Source organism: Monodelphis domestica, chromosome 3 (genome assembly GCF_027887165.1).
Source record: "Monodelphis domestica isolate mMonDom1 chromosome 3, mMonDom1.pri, whole genome shotgun sequence".
NCBI lineage: Eukaryota > Metazoa > Chordata > Mammalia > Didelphimorphia > Didelphidae > Monodelphis > Monodelphis domestica.
The window spans coordinates 445,881,381-445,906,904 of NC_077229.1; the positions used below are offsets into that span (position 1 = coordinate 445,881,381).

At 36.9% G+C, this 25,524-nt stretch overlaps 1 long non-coding RNA gene across 2 annotated transcripts in view; it reads right to left on the reverse strand.

Annotated features, from left to right (window-relative positions):
* Nucleotides 1–1,161: 1,161 nt before the first annotated feature.
* Nucleotides 1,162–25,524, reverse strand: part of LOC130458502 (uncharacterized) — a 29,100-nt gene continuing 4,737 nt past the window's right edge. For both annotated transcript variants that reach the window (XR_008917864.1, XR_008917863.1), the window contains 2 exons: nt 8,873–8,964; nt 1,162–6,370 (listed from right to left, as the gene is read on the reverse strand). This is a non-coding gene — a long non-coding RNA (uncharacterized LOC130458502). The remainder of the gene's footprint in view (nt 6,371–8,872; nt 8,965–25,524) is intronic.

Here is a 25,524-nt window from a genome sequence, read left to right on the forward strand (position 1 = left end):
CAATACTTAGAGGTGAGGCAATTCAATGAAGTAGTTATTTAAGGTGGAACCAAGTTGGCATATGGCAAAAATTTAGTTTGTGAGATGGGGGTGAGGGAGAAGCCATGGGAGTTGATATATATGAGAAACTGACAAGTCTGATTCATGTAAACATGACTATTGAAATTTCTGAGCAAAGAAGGATACAGAGAAGAGAAGACTACTTAATCAGCTACCTAAATCACTGAGAAAATTGAGTGATTTGGGGGCTAACTTGTTTTTCAGTCATTTAATTCCTATCTGACTCTTCATGACCCTATTTGGGCTTTTTTCTCTGTTTCCTCATCTATAAAATGTGCTGGAGAAGGAAATGGCAAACCATTCCAGAATCTTTGCCAAGAAACCCCCAAATGAAGTCACAAAGAGTCAGACATGACTGAAAAAGGCTAAGCAACAACAATAAACAGTCAAAGATACTGGAGTGGTTTGTCATTTCTTTCTTCAACTCATTTTTCAGATGAAGAAATTGCAGCAAACAGTTAAGAGACTTGCCTAGGATCACAAAGTTAGTAAGGGTCTGAGGACAGATTTGAACTCGGGAAGATGGTTCTTCAGAATAAGTACAGATATTCTCCGACTGCTTGTCAGTCACATAATTGACACTGATCCGTCACTCCATTCATACAGTAAAAAATTGGTGATCTTTGCCCTTCAGAGCTCTTCTTTCTACTGGCCTTAAATGTAAAGGTGATTCTCTGAGCTCCAGCAGGTGGTAGGAAGATGCTGGCCCTCTCCCATTGCCATCGCTAGACCATCAGCCATGAACTTATGGCCTCTGAGGCGAACCTCTGTCCTGGATGAGACCACCTCATGCTTGTGCTTCCTTTTTTTTTTTTTTTGGTACACAAAACTTGTGAGATCTCTAAAGGCAGCTGTCATCTTCCCATTCCTGGGATCTATTCAGCAAGGTATTGACTGAAGGGCTAAGAAGTTTGGAGAAACAGTGAGAAAAGCAGCCTGGAAGAAAGGGAAAGAGTCCCCCAGAAAGAAGGAAAATTTGGGAAAGAAGGATCCACTTGGCATTGATGAGTTTGTACTCAATAGAGTATATATATATATATATATATATATATATATATATATATATATATATATATATATATATACATATATATATAATTATAGAGTATGTATAAATATAAAATTGCTAATGAGTAGTCTTGTAAATGTATTAGTGAGGCTTGAATCCCAGTCTCTTGACAGTGAAATCATTCTCTGAGAGTTCATTGCTTAGCATTGCCTTTTCTGGGTTGGATTACAGACTACTTGTTTTCTATCTTTTTTTATGTTTATCCTCTGAGAATCTCTTACGTCACCTTCCACAGCTAAAGGAGATCTCTTAGACTAGAACCTCAAATACAACTGTTCTGCAAGAATCTAAGGTGTGGGGGTCAGGAATCAGAGGCTGGGGGAGCCTCGTTCATCAGTTAAGAAGACAGGCAAGCCCAGCACAGTGGCCACAGGGAAAACTAGAAGGGCAGAAAATGACAAAAGTGTCCCCTTTGTGGCCATAGCCCAGTGGTGCCTGACAAGACACTATGCTGAAGCTCTAAAGACCCTAATGGGTGATGGTTTTATTCAGTTTTGGACTCAAAATTATTTCTGACTGATTCCACATTTCATACTCTGCCTGCCCTCTGCCCTCCCACCCCATAGTTCATAAATTTTTCCTGTAACTGGCCTATCCATATTTCTTTTCTTCTTTTTCAGGAAATGTTTTAAAAGTGGCTTTACTTACAGTGCCAACATTCCTTAAATGTCAAGTCAGGTCACCATGAAAACTTAAGTTACAACTAAACAATAAGCAGACACACTATTTTAGAACTATTTTAGAAAAGGAGAAATCTGAATGCAACTTTCCAGATCGAATCCATACAGAGTTCACTTGGACTCAGAGATTAAGGAAGAAATATATTTGATTATTCTGGTGTAACCTACAGAATCACCGCTACACCCAGGGGTGCAGGAGCACTATTTCTCTCACTATAAAGTGCCCCTTAGTTCTCAATCCTCACTCAGGTCAAGTTCAGTCTGGGAGAAGCGTGACCCCTAAGGTGAAAGATTAGGCTCTATTTCTCAAACTCTCTGGTTCTTCATGCCCCACCCCAAAATACTAGAAAGAATCATTTAAAAGCTAATGTTTGGCTCACTTCTAGGATTCCCAAAAGGACAGTAGAAGTATGAGAGAGAAAGAGAGAGAGAGACAGACAGACAGACAGACAGACAGACAGAGAGATACTTAAAACAAAAAGCCTTGTAAGTGTTCATTGAAGAAAACAAAGAATTATACACTGATGGATAATGCCTTTTATGCTTTCCAATGGAACTGAAACAAAATATTAAAGACACGAAGCCCTTAGGATATCTTGTTGAATAGGCATGTCACTGTCATCTCTTTCAATGTCAATCTCTTAAAGCCAATGTCCTTTGGCAAACCAGTCCACAGGATGGACTTATTCAGTTTTAGGTGGTCATCTTCTCTGAGAAATGCTGTAGTAGTCGTTATCTCCTACAGTGTAGCCTGCACTGAGTGAGGTACCCTGATGATCCCTAGATAGCCACTCTTGGCAACTCCAGATCTCAGGACTTCTCCTACATTGGACCCACATGGCTTGTAGGACAAGATCTGGGCAAATATGTTCAGTAAAAGGGGCCAAGCTCCAAGGACAGCATATATGACACTGGGTGTTACTAGAAAGTGTCCAGATTCAAGAACAGCCTAACACATATGGAACTGGAATTGGTACAGTTCTAGCCTACAACCAGAGGGTGCACTAGACCCAGAATGGGAAAGGAGAGAGGCATCCTCTGATTGTTCCTATTATAGAGGTTAAAACTCAGAATCAAAAACTCTGTACTCAAAAAACATATGAGCAACAGGATTGAGTAATGCATTTGCTGCAAAACTTACCTAATATGGAGCTTCTTAACCTAAAGTCTGGGATAGATTTCATGGGGTCCAAAAGACTTCATTTTTTGGTAGCCTCTAACTGAAATTTAACATTTCCACTAACAACTTAAAAGCGTTGTTCTGAGAAGGCATACGTGGGCTTCACTAGTCTGCCTAAGAGGTCTATGACAAAAAAAAGTTAAAACTCCTGATCTAATGCTATGATTCCTGCAATGTCAACAAGCCTCTCCTCTTAGACTCTCCTCAGGTACCTAAATTTTTTCCTCTTTAGAAAAGTTATCCTTGATTTTGGATTTGAGAATACCTTCTTAAGTTATCCCTACAATTACATTCATACCCTCTCTGACCAAACTAAACTGTGCTATATGGTTCCACATTCTATGTGAGAAAAATTTTGTTCTGGATGCAATCTCTGAATCCTTTTGCAGGGATCTTTTTTCCCCCTTTGGGTCACCTGGTTCCTTACTATTTCTTGCTGGTTCAGAGGAAGGAAAAAGGAGGAGGGAGAGAAAAATCAGCAAGCTCTTCACTTTGAAGTTGGCAACACACCACCGGTTCTATCCCACCTGACATACCATCAGAAAATGAGACAAAGGTACCTTTGGCTGTGAAATTAGGTCTTCCAGGCATCTCTCTCACCCATCCTGACACTTTTCCAGAACTGGAGGACTGTGGGTATGAAACACTACATAGAGTAACAAACTCTTTTAATGTTTTTGTTAGCTTTGTGGAATCTTTTTTCTCCTCTTTTTTTTATTCTTTATCATGATAAAACAAGGGGTCCAATTCTAGCCTTCAACCATGGAGTATACTTTACCAAGAATCAGAGAGGGAAACAGGTGGGGTGCCTCTGATTATACTTATTACACTGGTAAAAATTTCAGAGTTAAAAACTGAAATTTGGAAAAAAATTCTGAGTTAAAAACTCTGAAAACTCAGGAAAAAAAAGATTTTTAGCTTAGAAGAGGAGAGATATTTTGGGAAATATAGGGGATCTTAAAATAAAAGCCATCAATCGGAATTTATTTTAAAAAATAAAAGTCTTCTCTATCTAGTAACTACTTAACTTCTCTACGTGTGAATTAACTCTAGAATTCTGCTCATCGCAATTCAATTGAACAGTTTAAAAATGCCAACAATATGCTGGGCACTAGACTAAGTCCTTGCCATATAAAAAGACAAGCAAGACATGATATTGCCTCTCAAAAAGCTTATAATGTAGTCGAAAGAAGGGGTAAGATCTGTACTAAAATGGCAACATACACACCTATAATGCGAGGGGGAAGTGGTAAGTACCATAAAAAATATATGAAGTATGGTGAAGGAGAATTCATCTCTCAATTCAGAGCATCAGAGAAAAAGAATGTATGTTGAAGGTAGATTTGAGCTAGTCCTTGGTCCACCTCTAGAAAAAGAAATGATAAATAGAAATAAGCAAGTTTTATATATACATATATCTTTGTGTCAAATACTGCCTTCTCTAGTGTAGGAGAGGAGGGAGGAAAGGAGATACCTTGGAACTTTAAAGTAAAAAACAAACTAATAGTTTTAAAATAAAGAACTGAGGCTATGAACAGACAGAGTCAGAATAGGAGCTGATTTCAAAAAGGAACTGTGGGATTTGGATATGGACAACTTGAGTTTGAGATGTTAAGAGAATTCTGGATGGAACTGTCTAGCAGCAAGTTGGAAATGTGGATATAGAGGTTAGGAAAGAGGTCAGGACTTGAATGTAGATTTATGAGTAATTCACATAAAAGGGAAAATTAAAGCTACATAACTTACAAGATCCTGAAGGGAGATTGTACCTAGAAACAAATGAGAACAGTCAAAGACTCTGGAGAGAAACTTTTTGAAGAATTCCCTCTTTTAGGAATAGACAGAGGGAAAAGAACCAGAAAATGAGACAAAGAAAGAGGAATCTTAGAGGTGGGAGAACCAAAATGATGCATTTCTAGAGAAACCAAGGAAAGAGAGTTTTAAGAAACAGGTAATGCTCAAAAATGTCAGAGACTACAGAGAAGCTGAGGAAGCAAAGATAGACAAGGACATTGAGTATGATGATTAAGAAGGCCTTAGTAATTCTGAATGGGGGGGCAATAGCCCCATATTCTTCCCCCTTCATTTAATGTTTCAAATTTACCTGAATCCTTTTTTCCAAGATCTCTTTCTGCTCTTTCAAGACAAGGGGAGTGATTAGCATAGCACAGTGGTAAGAGAGCTGGATTTGATGATATTAAATCTTGTTTTGAATCCTGGCTTTGTCACTCACTAGAAGCAACTTTAGATGAAACCTATTATTTTTCTAGGTCCCAATGTTCTCATCTACAAAAGGAGTGAATTGCACTAGATGACTTTTAAAGTTCCTTCGAGTTTGAAATCAATGATTCTATAACTTCTACCTCTTCTAAAATTCTATACTGTTAAAATTTAGCACCTAAACAGGGTGCTCCAAAAATGCCTTTTAAGAGTTAATAAAACTATATTAATTCAATTAGTACTGAGCTTTAATATTTTAAAAATCCAATGTCTATTTGGGGCACCCAGTATATTTCTTTATATTATTAATCTTTTTGAAAGTATATTTAATAGCTTCTTAACTGGAAACTCTGCATCCAATCTTCTCTCTCCTCAAATCATCACTTCTACATCTTCCAAAATAGTTGTCCTAATATGATTCAGGTCAATCATAACTTCACTGCTCCAGAACTTTCCATTGTATCTATAACCTATAACTAGGAATGTGGTAGAGAAATCTTGAACCAGCCTGTGGTTCCCAAGAGCCAATTGTTAAATTTTCAGTGTGAGCATTTAACTGACCCCACACAAAATTTGAAAAAAAAACCCACTATAGATCATAGCTTGATTTATTATTTCATTGATTGACTGGGCTTAAGAGAGTGATGGAGAAAATGTTAATAATGCAAATTAAATGTAATGTGATATATATGCATCCCTTTCCCCTTTTTTATTTTTCTGGAGAGTGGATTATTAAACATCTACTGGAACATCCCTAGTTGTGGGATAAAGTACATATTCCCTAATCTGACATTTGAGGATCTCTACAATTATGAAGTTCTCTAAAATCTGTCCCCAACTTGTTTTTCCAGATTGATGCCCCACTAATTACCTTTGCAACTTTATATTCCATTCAAAATGAACTGTTAGCTATTCCCTGATCTCACTCTGAACTAAAATGGAATCATTTAGGACCATTTCTATACATTAGCCCAGCCCATGCCTTATGACTGGAAAATGGTACTTTATGAAATCTTTCTTCTTCCTTCAAGGATCAGCAGAAGTGCCTTTTCTTCCACAAACCTTGCATGATCTCTCAGTTGAAAGTTGTCTCTTCCATCTTAAATTTTCTGCAAGTATTTTGTGTGGATCATTCCAGATGATGAAAGATTATGAGTATTACTGCATAAAAGAGTGGAGAGTGTAAAGGGTTAAATTTTGGGATAAGAGTTTGAACAAAAATCAGGAGAGCAACTTCTTAAACAAAAAATAGTTAGTTTATTATTAGGAAAATACAGATATGAAATAGAAAAGAGGAAAGTGAGAGTAATCTTATAATAGCTTATAACCATACCTAAGATCTCAATCCTAACTAAAATTTTTCTAGAAAACCCTGAATCTATCTGCCTTCGAGGTCAGTGCCTTCTGCCAGAGCCAGGCTCCAGCCTAACTTTTCTACTCTGGCTATCTAATAATTTACCCATTATCTATCTATCTATCTACCCAAGATAATCAATAATCAATAAGCCTGTTAGGGCCTTACATCTGTTTCTCAGTCTCCTCACAGTCCCAGAGAGAGCAAGCCACACACTCCTCTCCCCAGGGGACCCAGAGACAAAAAGGCTTTTGCAACTACCAGCTGAAACTGACTAGGGGGGCTCCTACTCAGAAATCTTTTTGCTCTCTTTCCTCTTAAATATAAAAAGGAGAAATTAAGAAAAACTTAACAAATGCGATGAAAATACTGTTTTAACAAACTCAACAAGAGACCCAACTAAGCAAATCATCCCAAGAGATTTTTTAGAATAAAACTGGAAGAACTATGGATGAAAATGGAAGCATTTTTATGATAAACTTCTTTCACCATCAAGAACAGTGAAGGCACAACATGAGGGCTATGTCTTTACAGTCCTGGATATGCCGATGAAGAAAGTGAAAATGACACAGACACCAATGATAGTAAAAACACAGCTGGACTCAACCAAGTCCACACAAAGGAGGTCTGTGCTGGAGGCAGCATAACTGCAAGGGCATTGAGAAATCAATTTTGAAGGTATATACAAAGGAGCATGCAGTCTATATCTTTTGACTCAGCAATCCTCCTGGTCATGCATCCCAAGGAGGGCAAAGAGAAAAAGAAATGCTTCAATTATTCCAAAATAATCATAGCAACACTTTTTTATGGTAGCAAACTAAGGTAAGGGTCTTAGAAAAAAAGAAACAATGACTAATTCGTGGTCCAGAGAACAGATGATAAAATAGGGTTGTCATTAGTCCTTCAGAGGGTAATAGCTTAACTTACCTGTGAATCGATTTAAGTGAGGCATAATTTCACAGAGTCACTGACCTCACTCTCCTCTCCCTCTGCCCAAGTCATCAAAGCCCAGTAGCATGACTGGCGTTGATGCAGGATGCAAACACCTTGATGTCTTTGATGTCTGACCAAGCTCCAGGTGCTCCACAGTGCCTGCTGCAGATACCTTCATAGCTATTGGGGAAAATTGTTCTCCTCTGCCTATTCTGTCAAGGGAAGCCTTCATGGGGTTTGTGTAGGGGTGGAGGGAGTGGGGGTGGTAAGGAAAGAGAAAGGAAGAGAGTCAGAAAGAGGGGGGCAGCTATGAGAGCAGGTTATATCATCGAGGGTCAAGTCAGAGTTGTTATGTTTGGTTGAATGTTTTTCTTAGTTACAGTATTACAAGACAAGGCTTGAGGTGGGAAATATATTGATAACGACTCTAGTATTCAGAAATTCAGATCTTCTTGACTCCAGGACTAGCACTCTGTCCACCTGGTCACCTGAATTATCCCTGGGGTTGACTTTGGCTCTATCTCCATCAAGGAAGGAGAAAACTCTTCATGACCTTGACTGGACTTCTGAAAAATTCTTTTCCATATGATGATCATGGGCTCACCCAAAGAACAAAGGTGACAAATCTGGATCATGACCCAAATCTCTGATTTAACTCTTATTCTTCTGAGCCAGTCACCAGACTCCAAAGTATGGCATAGGTGCAGTGAACAGGGATTTTTGTCCAGAGCTTTACATTATAATATCTTGCATCTCTAAGATGGCTCAGCAGACAATTGCCTAAGGAGAGTGGAGACTTTTACATATTTCCCCAAGGCTTCACCTATGGAATCAAAATATTTCCTATTCCTTTTGTGGATTTTTTTATGGCATAGGCTTAAATCCCTGCTCCATCCTGATGGAGTCTTTCACTCAGGACACTGGACTTCTACTAAGCAAGTCTAAACAAACTCTAGATTACCAATTCACATTGAGAATTCACACTGAATCTGCAGCTCACTAAAGCCCATAAGGGCTTTCTAGTCACAGTTTTCTCCATCCTATACATATGCAATTTATTATTTTGATCCTAGAACAGAACTTTACATTTACAACTATTAAAAGTTCATCTCGTTATCATTAGACCACTGTTCAAATATGTCAAGATCTTTCTGATTTTGTAAATTAAGAGGATGTCAACACATCTCAGCTTCATGTTATTCACACAGTTAATAACTTTATCATCTATACCTTTAATTACTGGTTAAGATCACTGAAGGAAAAGACAAAGCTAAGAACAATTTCTAGGGCAGCTAGGTGGCATAGTGGATAAAGTGTAGGGTGTGGAGTCAGGAAGTCTCATTGTTCCAAGTTCAAATCTGACCTCAGGCACTTACTAGCTGTGCAATCCTGTTGCGCCATTTAATCCTGCATCCCAAGGCATCACCACTCATCTCGGCTTTTGTCTTGTCACCAGACTTTGATGACTCTGGAAGAGAGAGTAAAGCTAATGACTCTATGCAATTCTGCCTCACTTAAGTTCAATTTCAGGCTCAAGGCAAGCCAACACCCCTTGATATCATTGGTCCTCTTCAAAAATGAAGGACGAACAATAATCTAAAAGGAGATAAAGATGTCTTATCTTCTGTTCTTTAAACCCAAAATTGGTCATTGTCTTTTAACTGAGTTCAGTACCACAGTTCTATCTCCTTAAAAGAGATAGGTATTCTGGTGGAAAGCAGCTTTGACTTCAAGTTCTTCTGACACTATTATGATCTGAAGAGTACATTACCTCTGTCAGATCAGCTATGCAACTGATATTGAAAAACAAACTGAGCAGCTTGGTGGCGTAGTGGATAAAGCACCAGGTCTAGTCATAGGAGATCCTGGGTCCAAATGTGGCCTCAGACACTTCCTGCCTGTGTGACCCTGGGCAAGTCACTTAACCCCAATTACTTAGCCCTTTCTGCTCTTCTGCCTTAGAATAAATACTTAGTATCAATTCTAAAACAGAAGTTAAAAAAGAAGAAGAAAACCACAGTTCTAGCTTTGTCTAGCTGCCATGGGCTCTTATCTTCTGCCTTCAGACATGTGTTCCCTTATCTTTACCTCCTGATTTCTGTTGAATTCCATTTCTCTATGCTGCTTACATATTCACATACTCTGAGGTCACTGATGTTTGAAGATCTTTGACTTTTCAGACTTTGCTCTGAGAATGCATAAAATCTGCAGATTATTTTCAGTGCATCACTGAATTAGTGATTGGCATCAGTACCTAATCAATGATGTCTTGAATGAGCTTAGTCACAATTATTGACACTGCCAGAGGGGACCAACAGAGTCGGTTCAGAATTAATTTTCTAGCTCAGTGACCCTCTAGACTACACAAGATAGATTTTCTGTAGGGAGATTTATGGGCATGAAAAATTAACTGACATCTGTGAGTCATTGTACTGACTGTCTTGGATATACTCCCTATTTAGTAATGGTTTGGCCCGACAAATTCTCAAGTGATAAGAAAGGATCCCTATCACTAATGATATAAATCTGACAAAAAATTTAATTTTGGCTTAAGTAGTCAGTTTTTGGTATGAGATCCTTCAAGTTTTTGATAATTTTGGTTTAATACTGATAATTCTAGTTTTTAGCAATTGCCTATAAATTATGGAGCTTAATTATTCCTGACTAAATTTACTCCTGTTGTGGGATTTATTTAGCCTAACTCTCTAAGAGACAACCCTTTGGATTATTTTCTGGCTAACAGATATTCCTTTCAAAGAACCTAATATAGGGGGCAATGAGGTATCATAGTGGATAGAGCACTAAGCCTCAAGTTGGGAGGACCTAGGTTCAAATCTGGCCTCAGACACTTCCAAACTATGTGATTCTAGATAAGTCATCTAACTCTAATAACCTATGCTATTCTTCTTCTATCTTAGAATCGATCCTAAGTAGAAGGTAAAGATTTAAAAAAAAAAAAAAGGTTCCTGATTCTCCTCCCCTTTGTCTGCAGGACTGTCATAAAGGTTTTGTACTATTAGTTTATGAATACAAAGGTGGGGGGGCCTCAGGAGCCCCACTTCAGCACTTTGGGTTTCCCTCCATTCTCTTGACTACTATTCAGTCTAGTTGGATCCTGAAACTGCCTTATTAGTTGAAAAGGCTCAGAATTTAAACTTAGGAAATAAACTCAGTAAAAGGTTTCATATACAGTAAGTGCTTTATTGTTTCAGAAAAATAGCCAACATTTTTCTAATTAAGTGGTTATATGCTATGAACTTGCTTTAATTTTACCTGAAAATATTTAGATTAAATGCTCTAATTCTCTCAACCCAGAGACACTCCTATCCTTGGATGGTGAAACCCTGGGACCAACATGACTATAAACAAGTTATCCTCCAAGCTGAGACTGTTAGACTTCTGACATCTGCCTGGATAATCCCCATTATAGTCTCTGTGAGAATGGCTCTAGAATTATTGATGGATACCAAAAGATTGGATATGTTGTGGTTTCTGACTGAAGAAACAGAGGCATTGCCCTTCCAACCTTCAATTAGTGCCCAAGAGGCTCTTGTTTGTATAAATGGAGATTTTTGAACCCTAGACTTCAATCACCAGAAGTCCTTGGTATTTCCCAGAATTCCCTATAATCTCTCCTGAGTCTCCACATTGGTGAGATCACAATTGGTATTTAACTGGCAGGAACCCCTCCCACGCTCTCTTCCTTTGCAAATGATGCAGCAAGTATAGTGGTAAGGTAAGTGCAGGGATTTTAAATGGGCTAATTAGCCATGGGCACATGGTTTTTATTTTGTATCCTCTTTATTCCTTGATTTCTAATAATCCTTGATAAACCTCATAAAATATAATATTTTTATTATTAGAAATATAATTTAATTTTTACATGTTAGAGGTTTGACTTGACCGAAGGCTCCTTTGCTAATGTTGACACTGACTGGGTTTGGAATTTATCATGCTACAGAACAGCTTTGGAAACCCACTTTCCTAACCTCCAGGGACCAGAGAATTGCTTATGAACTTTGTTTTTCTGAAGCCTTGATTCTTTGTCATTTGTTATTTGCCATTTCTTGTATCTATTTTTTGTTCATCAAAGGGAAAGAGATGCTGTATCAAGCTCTTGTTGATGCTGGAGCCAGAGCAGCTGCCCTCCCACCATTACCTCTTCCCCCAACCCTGAGTTGATTGCATTCCTAACCTTGCCTTTCCTCATTTTCCTCCATAGCTACCCCCTTTTAAACTTGTCCTTTGGGTGCCTTATGCTTTTCAGATGGTGTAGGGCAAGAGCCAGATGGATACCCAGTGACACCTTGACACATCTTCATGCTCTCCTACAACATGACCATTCAGAATCATGTATGGGTACCTCAGCACTTGGTCTCACTGTGTCTCATATAAGATTTGCCCTTGCAATGTTTTGAAGGATCAGATGAGTCGTGGGATCATGGCTCATGTGGTCTCAACATAATCCAGAGGAGAAAAATCCACCGGTCCCTTAAGAGGTCACAAAAATGTTTGGAAGCATTTTATTTAATGAAGTAAAAGAAATCAATACAAAATTTCACATACCAGTGAGTGACTAATAACAGCAATAATTTATGTACCAAAAGCACAGCTGAGTAGTGCAATCACAACTGTAACACAATAATTTTTGACCTGCTGAAAGTTTTAGTAGATAAACTTTGATGAAATCAGCATGCAGTGAGATGTATGCAAGTAGTAAGGAGGGGGGGAAGTCACTCAACAACAAAAACAAGGAATCATGAGTACAAAATTGATGGGCCATGTTTGTAGCACAGAAAAACCTTATCAGCAGCAAAACCACTATTCTGTCCATTATGGGAAATACCAAGAGATAGGCATCTTGTGCCAATTCATCAAGAATGATTTGAACCAAAAGAAAGAATTACTTCTTACAAAATCTGTGGGCTACTAGGACATATATGCATGCTCTTGGTTCTCATGTCATGTTAAAGACAGTGATCTTAGCTATGGATATTCAGAAGCAAGGGGTCTGTTGCCTCTGTCACATACAAGGTTATAATTAAACACTGAATTATTTTCCCAAGATCATTGGTGAGGTTAAGATTAGATTGCATAAGAATTCTGAGACAAGCAGGAATTCAAGTTCCTGAATCTATAGTTTCACTAGAAGACACATCCTAATGGACCTGCCGTTGTCTGAATGTGTGGTGATTTTTTGGATGACCTCAGAGGAGCCAAAGGCTAGAATAATCCTCCCCCATTTCTCCTTGCTTCCAGCTGAAAAGAACCAAAACCCTGGAAACAAAACACAAGTCTGCTCTGAGTCCTAACTTTGTTTAGGACCAGTTCATCAAGAAATGCATCTAAGTGGAAAGTAAGCACATTCATTCCTTGCATATGTTAAGAGTAAGCCCTGACATATTAGTTTAATAGAAAACCTAAAGAAACTACAGAAAGTGTAAGAAAAACACTCATCACCACATGTGAAATGAGAAAGATCAATCATTAAAAGAATATGGGTATAGCTTGTGGGTATACACTACTCGTGAATGAAACCCATGCATCATAGGAAGAGAAAAAATATGCCTTTGCCGCTTTTTAAATTCAGGGAAATAGTGGCTTTTTCATTAAGGTGTCATTAAATGCAGAACCATGTGAGGGAAAGTGCTGTATTTAATAAACAACCACTACTCCATAAAACTCAAATGCTGCTATCTCCAGGAAGCTTTCTGTGGTTCCTTTTCCCTTTCCCCACAAGAAAACAATTCTTTTTCTCATCCCCAGGCCTTGAATAGCAAGTGATCCACATCCCTCTTAAGCTTTTATCAAGAATTATTTTGTACCAAAGCTATTTATGTATATGTCATATAGCCAATAGCTTCCTGCAGCCAGTTCATATCAACTCACAAAAGCAAACTGTTAAATTTTCAGTGTGAGCATTTATGCCTGGAGAAATTGGCACTTGACTTGATTTATTCTTTTGTCCACTGTTTAGACTTAAGAAAGGGTTGGGGAAACTGTTAATAATAAAGATTAAACTTTAAAATGTGCATTTTTCCAGAGAGCCAGTTGTTAAACACTCACTAGATCACCTTCTTCACCATAATAGTAGAGTTCCACAAAAATGGGGACATTCTCTTATTTCATCTTTGCCTTCTCTCCAGCACCTTCTACAGTACTTTGTACACTGGAAATTGTATAAATAAAGGCATTCTAGTGAAACTAGAAAAAAAGGAAAAAAAGGAAAACATCCATTTTAAATTGGAAGGAGGACTCACAAAAACTCAAAAAATAGTTTTAATTTATCAGACTGATTATTTCCTAGACAATGTTCACTACAAGGTATACATATGAAACTAAAAAGAGGAAGAGAAGAGAATTAAAAGACGCTGAAAATACGTGTTAGATAACAATGATCTTCAGGCTTCAAAGATGTCACTGCATGAAAAAAATTATGAAAAATACCATCCACAATAACTATGTACACTATTAGAGATGTAGAGATCACTGTCTTCCATATAAACAACATGGTAGACAAAATTTACCTTGTTCTTTATACATTATGGAAGATGCTGTTTCTGATAATGTAAACTTGATTTGGGAAAGGATAATGCAAGTTTTACACTGAATTTCTGAGGCAATGCAGGCGTGACAATTTTACATGGTGCAACAAAGATAACCACCACTATTAAAATGTCTTTAAAGATTAATAATTAGTCATCTGGGGCCAAAATCAGAGACTTTGATAAGAGAAAGACTATGAGAGAAAAGAAATTCTGACTCAGAGTTCTTGCCCCCACTATGATAAGAAGAGGACACTGTCTTTGTCATATTAACTGTGCAAACGAGCCGCAGCTCTGGTTCTCACCAGCTAGCAGGAGTCTTAGGCTCTCCCTTCAGATATATTCACAGATATATATTTACGGATATACATATACTCACATATGCAGACTATTTTCATACTCCTGATTTCTATAAAATTCCATCTCTCTGCTATGTTCATATTCATGTACCATATAAGATTGCCAATGCCAATGCCAGGAGCTCTCTGACTTTTCATCCACATGAGTGTAGATAAAATAGGCAGATATCTGTCGAGAAATCATTTATTTCACTGATTGGTGGCAGTTATTTTTTCTTACTTTCTTTTCCTTTTTAATAATTTAATCATTTATTTAGAATATTTTCCCATGGTTATGTGATTCATGTTCTTTTCCTCTCCTCTTTTCTTCCCCCCTCCCAGAGCTGAAAAGCAATTCTACTGTGTTATACTTGCATCACTGTTCAATACCTATTCCCATGTTATTCATATTTGTAATAGAGAGATCATTTAAAGGCAAAACCCCATTCATATCCCCATCTAATCACATGTTCAATCATATGTTTTTCTTCTGCATTTCTACTCCCACAGTTCTTTCGCTGGATGTGGAGAGCGTTCTTTCTTCTAAATCCCCTCAGGATTGTCCTAGATCATTGCATTTCTGTTAGTAACAGAGTTTATTACATTTAATCATCCCACAATATTTCAGTTTTTGTGTATAATGTTCTCTTGATTCTGCTCTTTTCACTCTGCTGAAGGTCTTTCCAGTTCATATAGAAATCCTCCAGATCATCATTCCTTACAACACAATAATATCCCATCACGTCATATATCACAATTTGTTCAGCCATTCCCCAAATGAGGGATTCCCCTTCATTTTCCAATTTTTTGCCACTATAAAAAGCACAGCTATAAATAATTTTGTACAAACATTTCTCATTATTATCTCTTTGGGGTGCAAACCCAGCAGTGTTGTGGCTGGATCAAAGGGTAGGCAGTCAGCCCTTTGGGTATAGTTCTAAATTGCTTTCCAGAATGGTTAAATCAATTCACAACTCCACCAGCAATGCATTAGCATCCCAATTTTGCCATATTCCCTCCAACATTTATTATTTTCCCAGTTATTTAGTTAATGAACCCCTGAACAAGTTTATCACACTCCTCTTCAAAGTTCTATTAAGACAAAAAAAAATAGGGGGAACCTAGGTGGCTCAGTGAATTGAGATCCAGGGGGAAATCCTGGATTCAAGTCAAATACTTCCTACTTATGTGACTCTGGGCAAGTCACTTAACCTCCATTGCCTAGCCCTTACCACTCAGTGACATGGTATTAATTCCATGGTGGAAGTCAAGGGTTTTTTAAGAGAGAGAGAAAATAAAGATCATGTATAAAATATAGTTAGTTTAGTATGCAAATCAGAAGTAGCCATTAGATTTTAACTAGTGAGCACAGATTCCATTGTGTGCTGCCATGCATACTCTCCTTCATTTTGTTGTTTTTCTGTTATTCATCCATGGAAAACTAGATTACATAAATCATATATTACTCCATATGTACAGATAGTTATAAATATTCAACATCTTTTCATTTTAAGACTAGAAGACTCTGAAACTTACTTGTCCTCTTAACTGGGATGAAACCTATTCCTTCCCTCTCCCAATTTGGAAAGTCCCTAAACCTTCCTCCAATTAGAGATTACTTAATTTTTATCCTGGTTTATTATCCTGAATTATTCTGAATGTATCCTGGTTAATTGTTTTTGTTATAATTAACTGATCTTTTGGATATCTTTCATTGTTTTTTTTTTTGATAGAATGATTTGTTTTACTCCATATTTGGGATCTTTAACTGGGAAGTCCATTTCAAGGCTCGCAAGGTCATAATTATCTCTAACATCCTTTGGCTAAAATGGAAAAACAAATGCCAAGGGAAGAACTGAGGCAAATTTTCACAGCCTGCAGGTCAGCCTCAGTTGGGTTGGGGCACAGATTTTATTATAGGATTCTCTGACTGGAGTATACAGGAAGAATTCAAACCAGTAGTGAGGATGAGGTCAAACAATGGTTTTTGGATGCCCACTTGTTTTGGATACTCAGCACTGCCATAACCAGTCTAAAAGGCTTCTATTCATCACATAGTTAGCAGACCTGGATCAATAAAAGAGTGTCTGCACATGATCCAAAGTCCACATGACTTTTGTATTTCCTGAGCACTCCAAATGCTGGTAAGACCTAGGCTCATTGGTCAGTCCCCCACTACACTTGGCACAAGGGGACAGGAGGAAAAGGAAGGAGAGGAAAGAGGAGAAGAGTTGAGGAGAGAGCAAAAAACAAATCAAGGAGAGACTGACTTTGGAAGTAGATGGAGAAGAAATAGGAAAAGCTGACTCCTCAATATGTCTCTGATTTCTAGCTTATATCCATAATGAGTCTAGAGAACATTGTCTTAAGTGAGATTAGGAACTCCCTCTTAACTGATCAAAATTTATCTTGCTCCATCTAAATTAAATTAAATAAATCTTATTCTCTTGTATGTTTTCTGGCATATTCTAATCTATAAAACTCTAATTTCTATATGGTATCTGCTTGAATAAATCAATTTACTCACTATTCACAAGGTGACAGTCTTTTGTTTAACTAATATTTGGTGGGAAGGTATAAAAATTGGCAAGTGTAATCTAAAGGTTATCATCTCTTTTAAGGGATAGAGACCAAGGAAGCTAGAAGCATTGTTTCAACCTAAAAACTATGCCTCTAAAACTGCAATATTTTGGAGGGAATAAATATGGCCCTAATCCAGTATCCCTTTCTTAGAAAACAGAACAGCTTTGCTGTTCCCTCTCTTTTTCCCTCAAGGCAGGAACTAACTACAGTCTCTTTTGGAGAAGAGTAAGATTCCAAAGATATTCCTCAATGTCTCTCTTCATATTACCTGTCTATATATTCAGACAACCTCTACACATATACATCTTATATGATATGCATACACTTCACATGTATTTAACAATTTTACAAATATAGTTCCTCCATTATAAATTATAAGACTAGCACATAGAAACATTAACAAACCAGCTCAATGTTATATATATTTGTAGTTCTCCCAATTTCATTTGTAAATGCTTTCAAGATGATCTGGCTTAATGGATCTCACATTAAAGCTTCTATAGCCATGTTTGAGAACCTATGGCACGCATGCCAGAGTGTGCTGGAAGGGGCTACTCCCTTTCCCCTCTCCCCTCTCCAAATGAGGACATTTCTCCCATCACCTGTCCCTCTTCTCAGCAACCCAATGGGAGCACTTCCTTCCTCTCCTGTATGAAGTAAGGGGGGCTGGGGGAATGTGGTGTGAGGGTTGCAATTTGGGCACTTGGTCTCTGACAAGTTCACCATCACTCCCTCCACTGATTATTAGTTTGAGAGTTCATCATAAAGTTCCTTCATTCTCCTCATAATGTTTTACCACTTTTACATTGATTTGCAGCTCTAAAACATCACAGCGTACCCACAGCCTCTCAAAAGTGAGTGCCCTGCAGTTCTAAGGGTGGAGCCAAGATGATGGAATAGAGAAAATTCTCATCTAAAGTTTCCCAACATTCTCCTCCAAAAAACTTTAAAAAACAAATCAAATTCTGGAGTGGCACAAGAAGACATTCTTCTAGCCCAAAACAATTTTTGGAGGTCAGAAAGAGAGATCTGTGGCATAGGGGAGGAAGCTGATATAAAACAGAAACAGTAAGGGGACCTGGCAACTAGTTTGAAAAAAATTATAGGATATTCCTGTGCTAGCACTGGAGGCAGAACCGGATGCTATTTGGCAACTCCATTGCCTACTTCTGGGTCATAGTTCAAGGTCAGAGAACGTTTTTTGCACTACTGTTTTCAGCACTAGTTCTGGTGGTTTGGAGGTTTTCAGAGCTTCCTAAGTGATATGATCTGGGGAGAGGGGTGGTCACTATTCTTTTGTACTCTCCAAGTCTGCACTCTCCAAGGTGTTGTGACAAGAACTCACTATTTAACAAAAACTACTTGGAAAAATGGGAAAGTAATTTGACAGAAGCTAGATGTAGACCAACACCTCATACCATACCCAAGATAATGTCAAAATGTCAAAATGATTTAGACATAAAGGTTGATATTGTAAGCAAATTAGGGAAGCATATCAGATTTATGGATAAGGGAAGAATTTATGACCAAACAAGAGATATAGAGTATTATGGGAGGTGAAAGGGATTGTTCTGATTACATTAAATTAAAAAAGTTTCTGCACAAACAAAAGCAATGCAGCCAAGATTAGAAGGAAAGAAGGATATTGTGCCATAAGAAATGATGAACAAGATGATCACAGGAAAACATGGAAAGACTTAGATGATACAAGGTAAAGTGATGTAAGCAGAACCAGGAAAACATTGTACAAAAGAACAGCAAGAATGTATAATGATCAACTGTGAATGACCTATTATTAGCAATTCAGGGATCAAAGAAAGCTCTAAGGAATTCATAACAAAAAGGCTATCCACCACCACAGAAGGCATTTATGAAGTCTGAACACAAATTAAAGATACTATTCTTCACTTTGTTTACTTCATGAATTTTTCTCTGGTATTAGTGATATGTGTCCTTTTTCACAACAAACATGGACATATGTATTGTATGAAAACACATGCACAATGAGGGAGTAGGAAAATATGGCTTGTAAAATGTCATGAAATAATTATCAAAAGTGTATCTACATATAATGTGGAAAAAAATAAAACAAAAAGTAACTTTTTAAAAAGGAAAAGTAAGAGACGGAAAATTTGGCAAGAAGTTTCTCTAAGGCTTCATTTCTTTCTTTTTAAAAGATTTTAAATTGCCTTTTAATATATATGTATATATCAAAAATAACAAAAATATAGTACATAATAATACAATATGATTAGTTATAAATATGAAATAAATTACAATAAATATGCTTTTCCAAGAGAAACAAATTCTTACAGTAGCTATATCTAAAAATTTTTCTCATTCTTTTTTTCCCTTTTTCTCCCATCCCTCCCCACTCTCCAAGAAGGCAGGTAATATGATATAGTTTGTGTATATATTATCCTATAATAAATACTTTCCTGTTCACCATGTTGTGAAACAAAACATATATTGCTTATATTTAGAGAAAATTCATGGAGGAAGTAAAGTAAAAAATGATATATTTCAATTTTTATTTAGACTCAGTCATTTCCTTCTATGGCAATGGATATTCTTTTTTCATCCTGAATCCCTTGAAGTTGCCCTGGATCCTTTCCTTGTGGATAATAATTATGTCATTCAAAGTTGATCATAATGAATTATTGCTGTTGCTATGTACAATATTCTCTTGCATCTGTTCACTCCATTTTATGTCATCACTTCATATGAGTTTTTAGAGGGGTTTTTTGTGATCATCTAGTTTGTCATCTCTTATGCCACAATAGTATTCCATTACAATCACATACCACATCTTGTTCAGCCATTCCCCAATTGATGGACACCCCTTCCATTTTTAGTTCTTTAAAAAGAATGGTTTTAAATATTTTAGAACATATAGTTTTCTTCCTAACAGTGGTACTACTGGGTCAAAAGGCATACAAAATTTTCTTACTCTGAGTATAATCTCAGATTACTCTCCAAAATGGCAGTCTAGTTCCACCAACAATGTATTAGTGCCTCTATTTTCCACCTCCCCTCCAGCATTTCTTATTTTGCCCTTTTATTGTTTTAGACGATCTAATAGGTATGAGATGATATTCAGATTTGTTTTGATTTGCAATTCCTCAATCAATAATTATTTAGAGCATTTTTCATATGGTTATATATACCTTTGATTCTTCTTCCAAAAATTGTTCATATCTTTTGACCATTTATCAACTGGGGAATGACTCATATTCTCATATATTTGACAATGTTTTGGAAACTGTTGAAAAAAAATCCCAACTTATTGCTTTCCTTCCAATCTTGGCTACATTAGTTTTGTACAAAAAATTTTTCAATTTAATCTATTCAAAATCATCCATGTTTCTATCCATAAATTTATTAAATAATAGGTTCCTTGTTCTCACTTATTTTCAATATCTCCCTTTATACCTAGGTCACGTATTCATTTTGATCTTATCTTGATAAATGGTATAAAATGTTGGTCTAGATCTAGTTTATGCTAAACTGCTTTCCAATATTCCTAACAATTTTTACAAAATACTGAATTCTTACTCCAAAACTTGGATCTTTGCTTTTGTCAAGCACAAGGTTACTATCATCTTTTACAACTGTTTATTGCATGCCTGCTCTGTGCCAATGATCTCCTTTTCTATTTCTTAGTACCAGATAGTTTTGATATTTACTAATTTATAATAAAGTTTGAAATCTGGTATTGCTAGACATTCTTCCTTAAATTAATTTCTAAAATACATAAGAACCAAATCAAATGTGTAAGAACATAAATCATTCCTCAATTAATAAATAGACTCAGAACATGAACAGAACGTTTTCAGAAGGAGAAATCCAGAATACTTATAGTCATATGAAAAGATGTTCTGAATCACTACTGATTAGAGAATATAAATTAAAACAACTTTGAGGTTTCACTTTATACCTATCATTTTGGCTAATATGACAGAAAATGAAAATGATAAAGACTGGAGATGTGGGAAGATTGGGACACTAATGTAGTGTTGGTGGAGGTGTGAACAGTACAACCATTCTTCCCAAAGGTCTATCAAACTGTCAAATTCTTTGATCCAGCAATACTACTACTAGGTCTGTGTCCAAAAGAGGTCAAAGAAAAGGGAAAATGACTTATTTGTTCCAAAATATTTATAACAGCTCTTTTTGTGGTAGCAAAGAATTGGAAAATCAAGAGAGTGTCCACCTATTGGGGAGTGGCTAAACAAATTGTGGTATATAATAGCGATGGAATACTATTGTGCTATAAGAAATGTTGAACAAGAGGTTTTCAGAAAAACCTAGGAAGACTTATATGAACTGATACAAAGTGAAGTGAGCAGAAGTAGGAGAAAATAGTGCACAATAACAGCAATATAATAAATATGATCAATTGTGTAAGACTTAGCTACCCTAAAACAATGATTGAAGACAATTCTTAAGGACCTGTGATGAAGAATGCTATCCACTTCCAGAGAGAGAACTGATGAACTCTGAATACAGATTGAGGCATACTTTTTTAAAACTTTCTTCATTTTTTATTGTTTTATTTTCTTCTGCTACATGGCTAATATAAAAATATATTTAAATATATATTTTAAAATATATAGACCTCACACGTATATCACATGCTTGCCTTCTCAAGGAGAGGGGTTAGAGGTGGATAGAGGGAGAGAATTAGAAACTTCAAATTTTCAGTGATTATTTTTAAAAAATTACATATAATTGGGAAATATATAATAAAATAAATTAAAATAAAAATTTTAAGTGATCGCCCTAAGCAATCTACATTGGAAAAATCAAATAGATAAAAAATGCAGTCCTCCAAATTATGACATATCAGTTATTAATTCTGGGCAAGCACTGGGGATGTATAATAATTTGAGGGTCAGAATTGAACAGGGGGAGGTCATGTGGGTCTCATTTGGAAAATGATGCATCACTATCAATGTTCTCTGATAAGAAAGCTCATCTTTTCAACACCAATATTCTCTAGTGTTTTTGTATAACTATGAGTCAAAGAACATCACAATCACAGAAGACTCGAAGCTGAAGGAGACCCAAAGAGCATGAAGGAGACAAGTAAACTGTAGCATGTTACCAATGATGACAAGTGGTATGAAAGATGTCATTAAGGATCTGTATATATGGAAAAGAGATGGTCTATTTATATAGTGAGCACTAAGAATAACAAATGGACAACAATATTTTAACCCCAGGCACCACAAAATGTTTTTTGTTTTTTTTTAAACCATCCCAGCAGAGTCTCTTAACATGTGGTCCATGAACTTGGAGATTTTAGCATGTTTTTCAATTAACATTCTTCTATTAATGGGTCTTTAAATTTCACCAGATTGCCAAGGAGATCCTAGATACAAAAGAGATTAAACAATCCTTGACCTAAAAGGAGAATCCCAGCACATTGGGCAGTTTGTCTTTAAAGTATACTACAAATAGGACAGAATCAAGAATTGCCCCAGATAAGAAAGCATCCATGGGTTGTGTTCTAGGCAAAGATCACATGGGAGAGAGTACATGCATTGTTGACATCACAGACACATCAAATTGTATTATTTAAGAAATTTCCAAATATCAGCAAGTCATAAATGAAATCACTATAGAGATTGATTTATAGAATTTGGGGGAGCCATATTGCCATCTTATTCTGACTGCTTTATTTCTGCTATTATCAGGAACACTCCCTGGTGCCAGGTTTGACAACCCACCAGCAAGTATTTATCAAACATCTACAAGAGTTTTAACCCAAGTAAGTAGAGTTACTGTTCCTGCCCTCCAAAAGTCTTATTTTTGTTTAGAGGCCAATACAGCTTCATGGTACTGGTAGATCCTAAGGATTATGTTGTTATTGAATGACTAAGCTGGGGAAAGAATGAGCAACACCAGAGCATTCTTTAGATTGCTGGTTATTGTCAGATATCACAAAGGTGCCAGACATGTCCCAAGAGACAATTTCACAACAGCCTTCTTTCACTGCTTATAAAAATTGGGCTTTGGGAGTTTTAGCTTTCTACAATCGCTTCTCCTCCTGACAAGGACACTGTTGTTATCTGTACAGATGCCATTGAGAGGAAATGACTTAAAATAAATAATAATTACAATATTGGCAAAAAAATACCAAAAAAAATGCATTCATTTCCCCCCTAGTACAATGCATCTCTAATTTTTAACAGAGATTATCCAGGAAAACAGGAATTAGAAATTTTCACAACTGTGAAATATTTTGGAGTGTTTCTCTTCAAGAAAGGAGCCCAGACTACTGGCTAGATATTTGGACTCAGAGTCAGGAAGACTGCCTCTACCAAAAACCTGAGAACAGGTGATGATCTCTTAGTGCAACTCCTCAGGCAATTCCCTAACATTACAAATTGAAGAGCAGTTGCATGTAAGAGAAAGACAGCATGAACAAAGGGATGAAGAGGGCAAATTATGGTGAGGGATAGAGAGTAGTACAATTTGATTGGAGCACAGAGTAAGGGTAAGGAAGGAGCAGGATGAGACAAGGTTGATAGGCTGGTGGAAATTTGGGGACACTTGAATGCCAGTCAAGTATTTGGACTTTATTCAGAAAGAACAAAGGGAATGAGGGAGGTTTCTAAGCAAGTAGTGACATAATCAGAGGAAAATTAATCTGCCAGCAAAGTCTGAGATGTACTGGAGAAGTAAGAAACTGAAGGTGGGGTGATTGCTTAAGGAACTTTTGCAACAGAGTGGGTGAGAGGCAATGGGAATGTAAGCTAAGGGGAAGGCAAAGGGAATGGAGGACTGATCACCAGAAATTGCAATTGACTGGATGTGGAGATGGGAATAAAGGAAAGAGAGGGGCCAAAGATGGCTCTTGTTTTTAGGTATGAGTAACTGAGGATGGTCGTACCATTAACAGAAATTTGGAGGTAAGGAACATCAAATTCCATAGGGAAATGTTGAGTCTGGTTTTAGACATGTTAAATTTAAGGTAGAGATATTTAGATAGACAGTTGGAAGTGTAAGACTGGAGATCAGCTGCAGGGCTGGGTCTGGAGAGTTAGATTTGGGACTCAAGTGAAGAGATGGAGGAAGGGGAGGCAGTGGGTTGGAGGTGATTATGAAGGGAGACAATGCAGAAAGAGGAAAAGACAGCTTAGATCTCACCCTTAATGTGGATACCTGCACTTAGGTTCAAACAATCAACTGTTTAAATAACAGGATAGAGGAGATTGGGCTACATGCCAGTTCATGCAAAAAAAGACTAGGGAGTTTTGATCAACTTCAAAGCTCATTATGAATTAACAATGTGATACAGCAGCCAAAAAAGAGTGTGTTTAAGAGAGGAAGAGTGTCCAGGACTTGGGCAGTCATAATTCTTCTGTACTCTACTTTGAACAAACCATTTCTGGAGTGCTGTATTTAGTTTAGGGACAACTAGGAGGGGCAATAGATAAAGTTTTGGGTCTATAGTCAGAAAGACCTGAGTTCAAATCCAGCCTTGCTAAGTATTTTACAAATATTATCTCATTTGATCCTTACAACAGACCTGGGAGATGAGTACCACTATTATCCTTATTTGAAGGATAAGGAAACTGAGGAAGACAGTGCTAAAGTGACTCCAGTAGGGTTACACAGCTAGTAAGTAGGATTTGTAGGATTTGAATTCGCATTTCCTAACTCTAGTTCTAACATTCTATCTACAGGTTTCCCTTCCACATTACAACTTTCCTCACTGAGATTTTGATATATCGTGGGTTGGCATAAGAAATTAAATTGGAATTTGAGCGAAGTTTTGCAGAAGCTTCAGACGACACATGACGACCAGCAGATGACACAAAAAAAGTTTAGAAATTCAGAAATGTATTAAATATATGTTTGGAGTTGTATAATATCAACATATTTTATTTTTCAATACCATAAGTATACAAAATTTCTTTTTTAAAGTTAAAATAAGTAAAAAATTAAAGTTTGTAAAAAGAATGCAAAAGTCAGCAGATGATACCCACAGACTAGAAATGTCAACATTGATCTACATATAGCCTATGATTAAATACTTAGTCCAATCTTTACAGTAAGGTACTGTAAATATCTCATAAAAGAAAAAGAAAAAACTTACGCTTCTTCTCTGGTATATAAAGAGAGGACCAAAAATTTTTTACAGATTTTCCAGATCATGGTGGTACCACACCCCTACCCCACAATGTAGAAGGGATACCTGTACTGTACCACCTATGGGAGATGAGGAAAGGTCTGTAAAGGCCAGGTCTTTTTATAGATCATAGAATTTCAGAGTAGAAATTAACCTTACAAATTTATAACAACAAGGATCTCCTTGACAATATGCCCCCAGGATCATTCAACCTTTGCTTGAGAGGAGATTTCTAATCAGATACTGGTGAGGTTCTGGAGATCCTTCCAAATCAGGTTCTGAGATTCTGTGAAATGTGTGAGGCATTTGTGAATCCATCTGGACCTGGAGATTTTTTCTTAGGGAGTTCTTTGATGGCTTGCTAAGAAAAAAATCCCCAGGTCCAGATGGATTCACAAATAAATTCTATCAAACATTCAAAG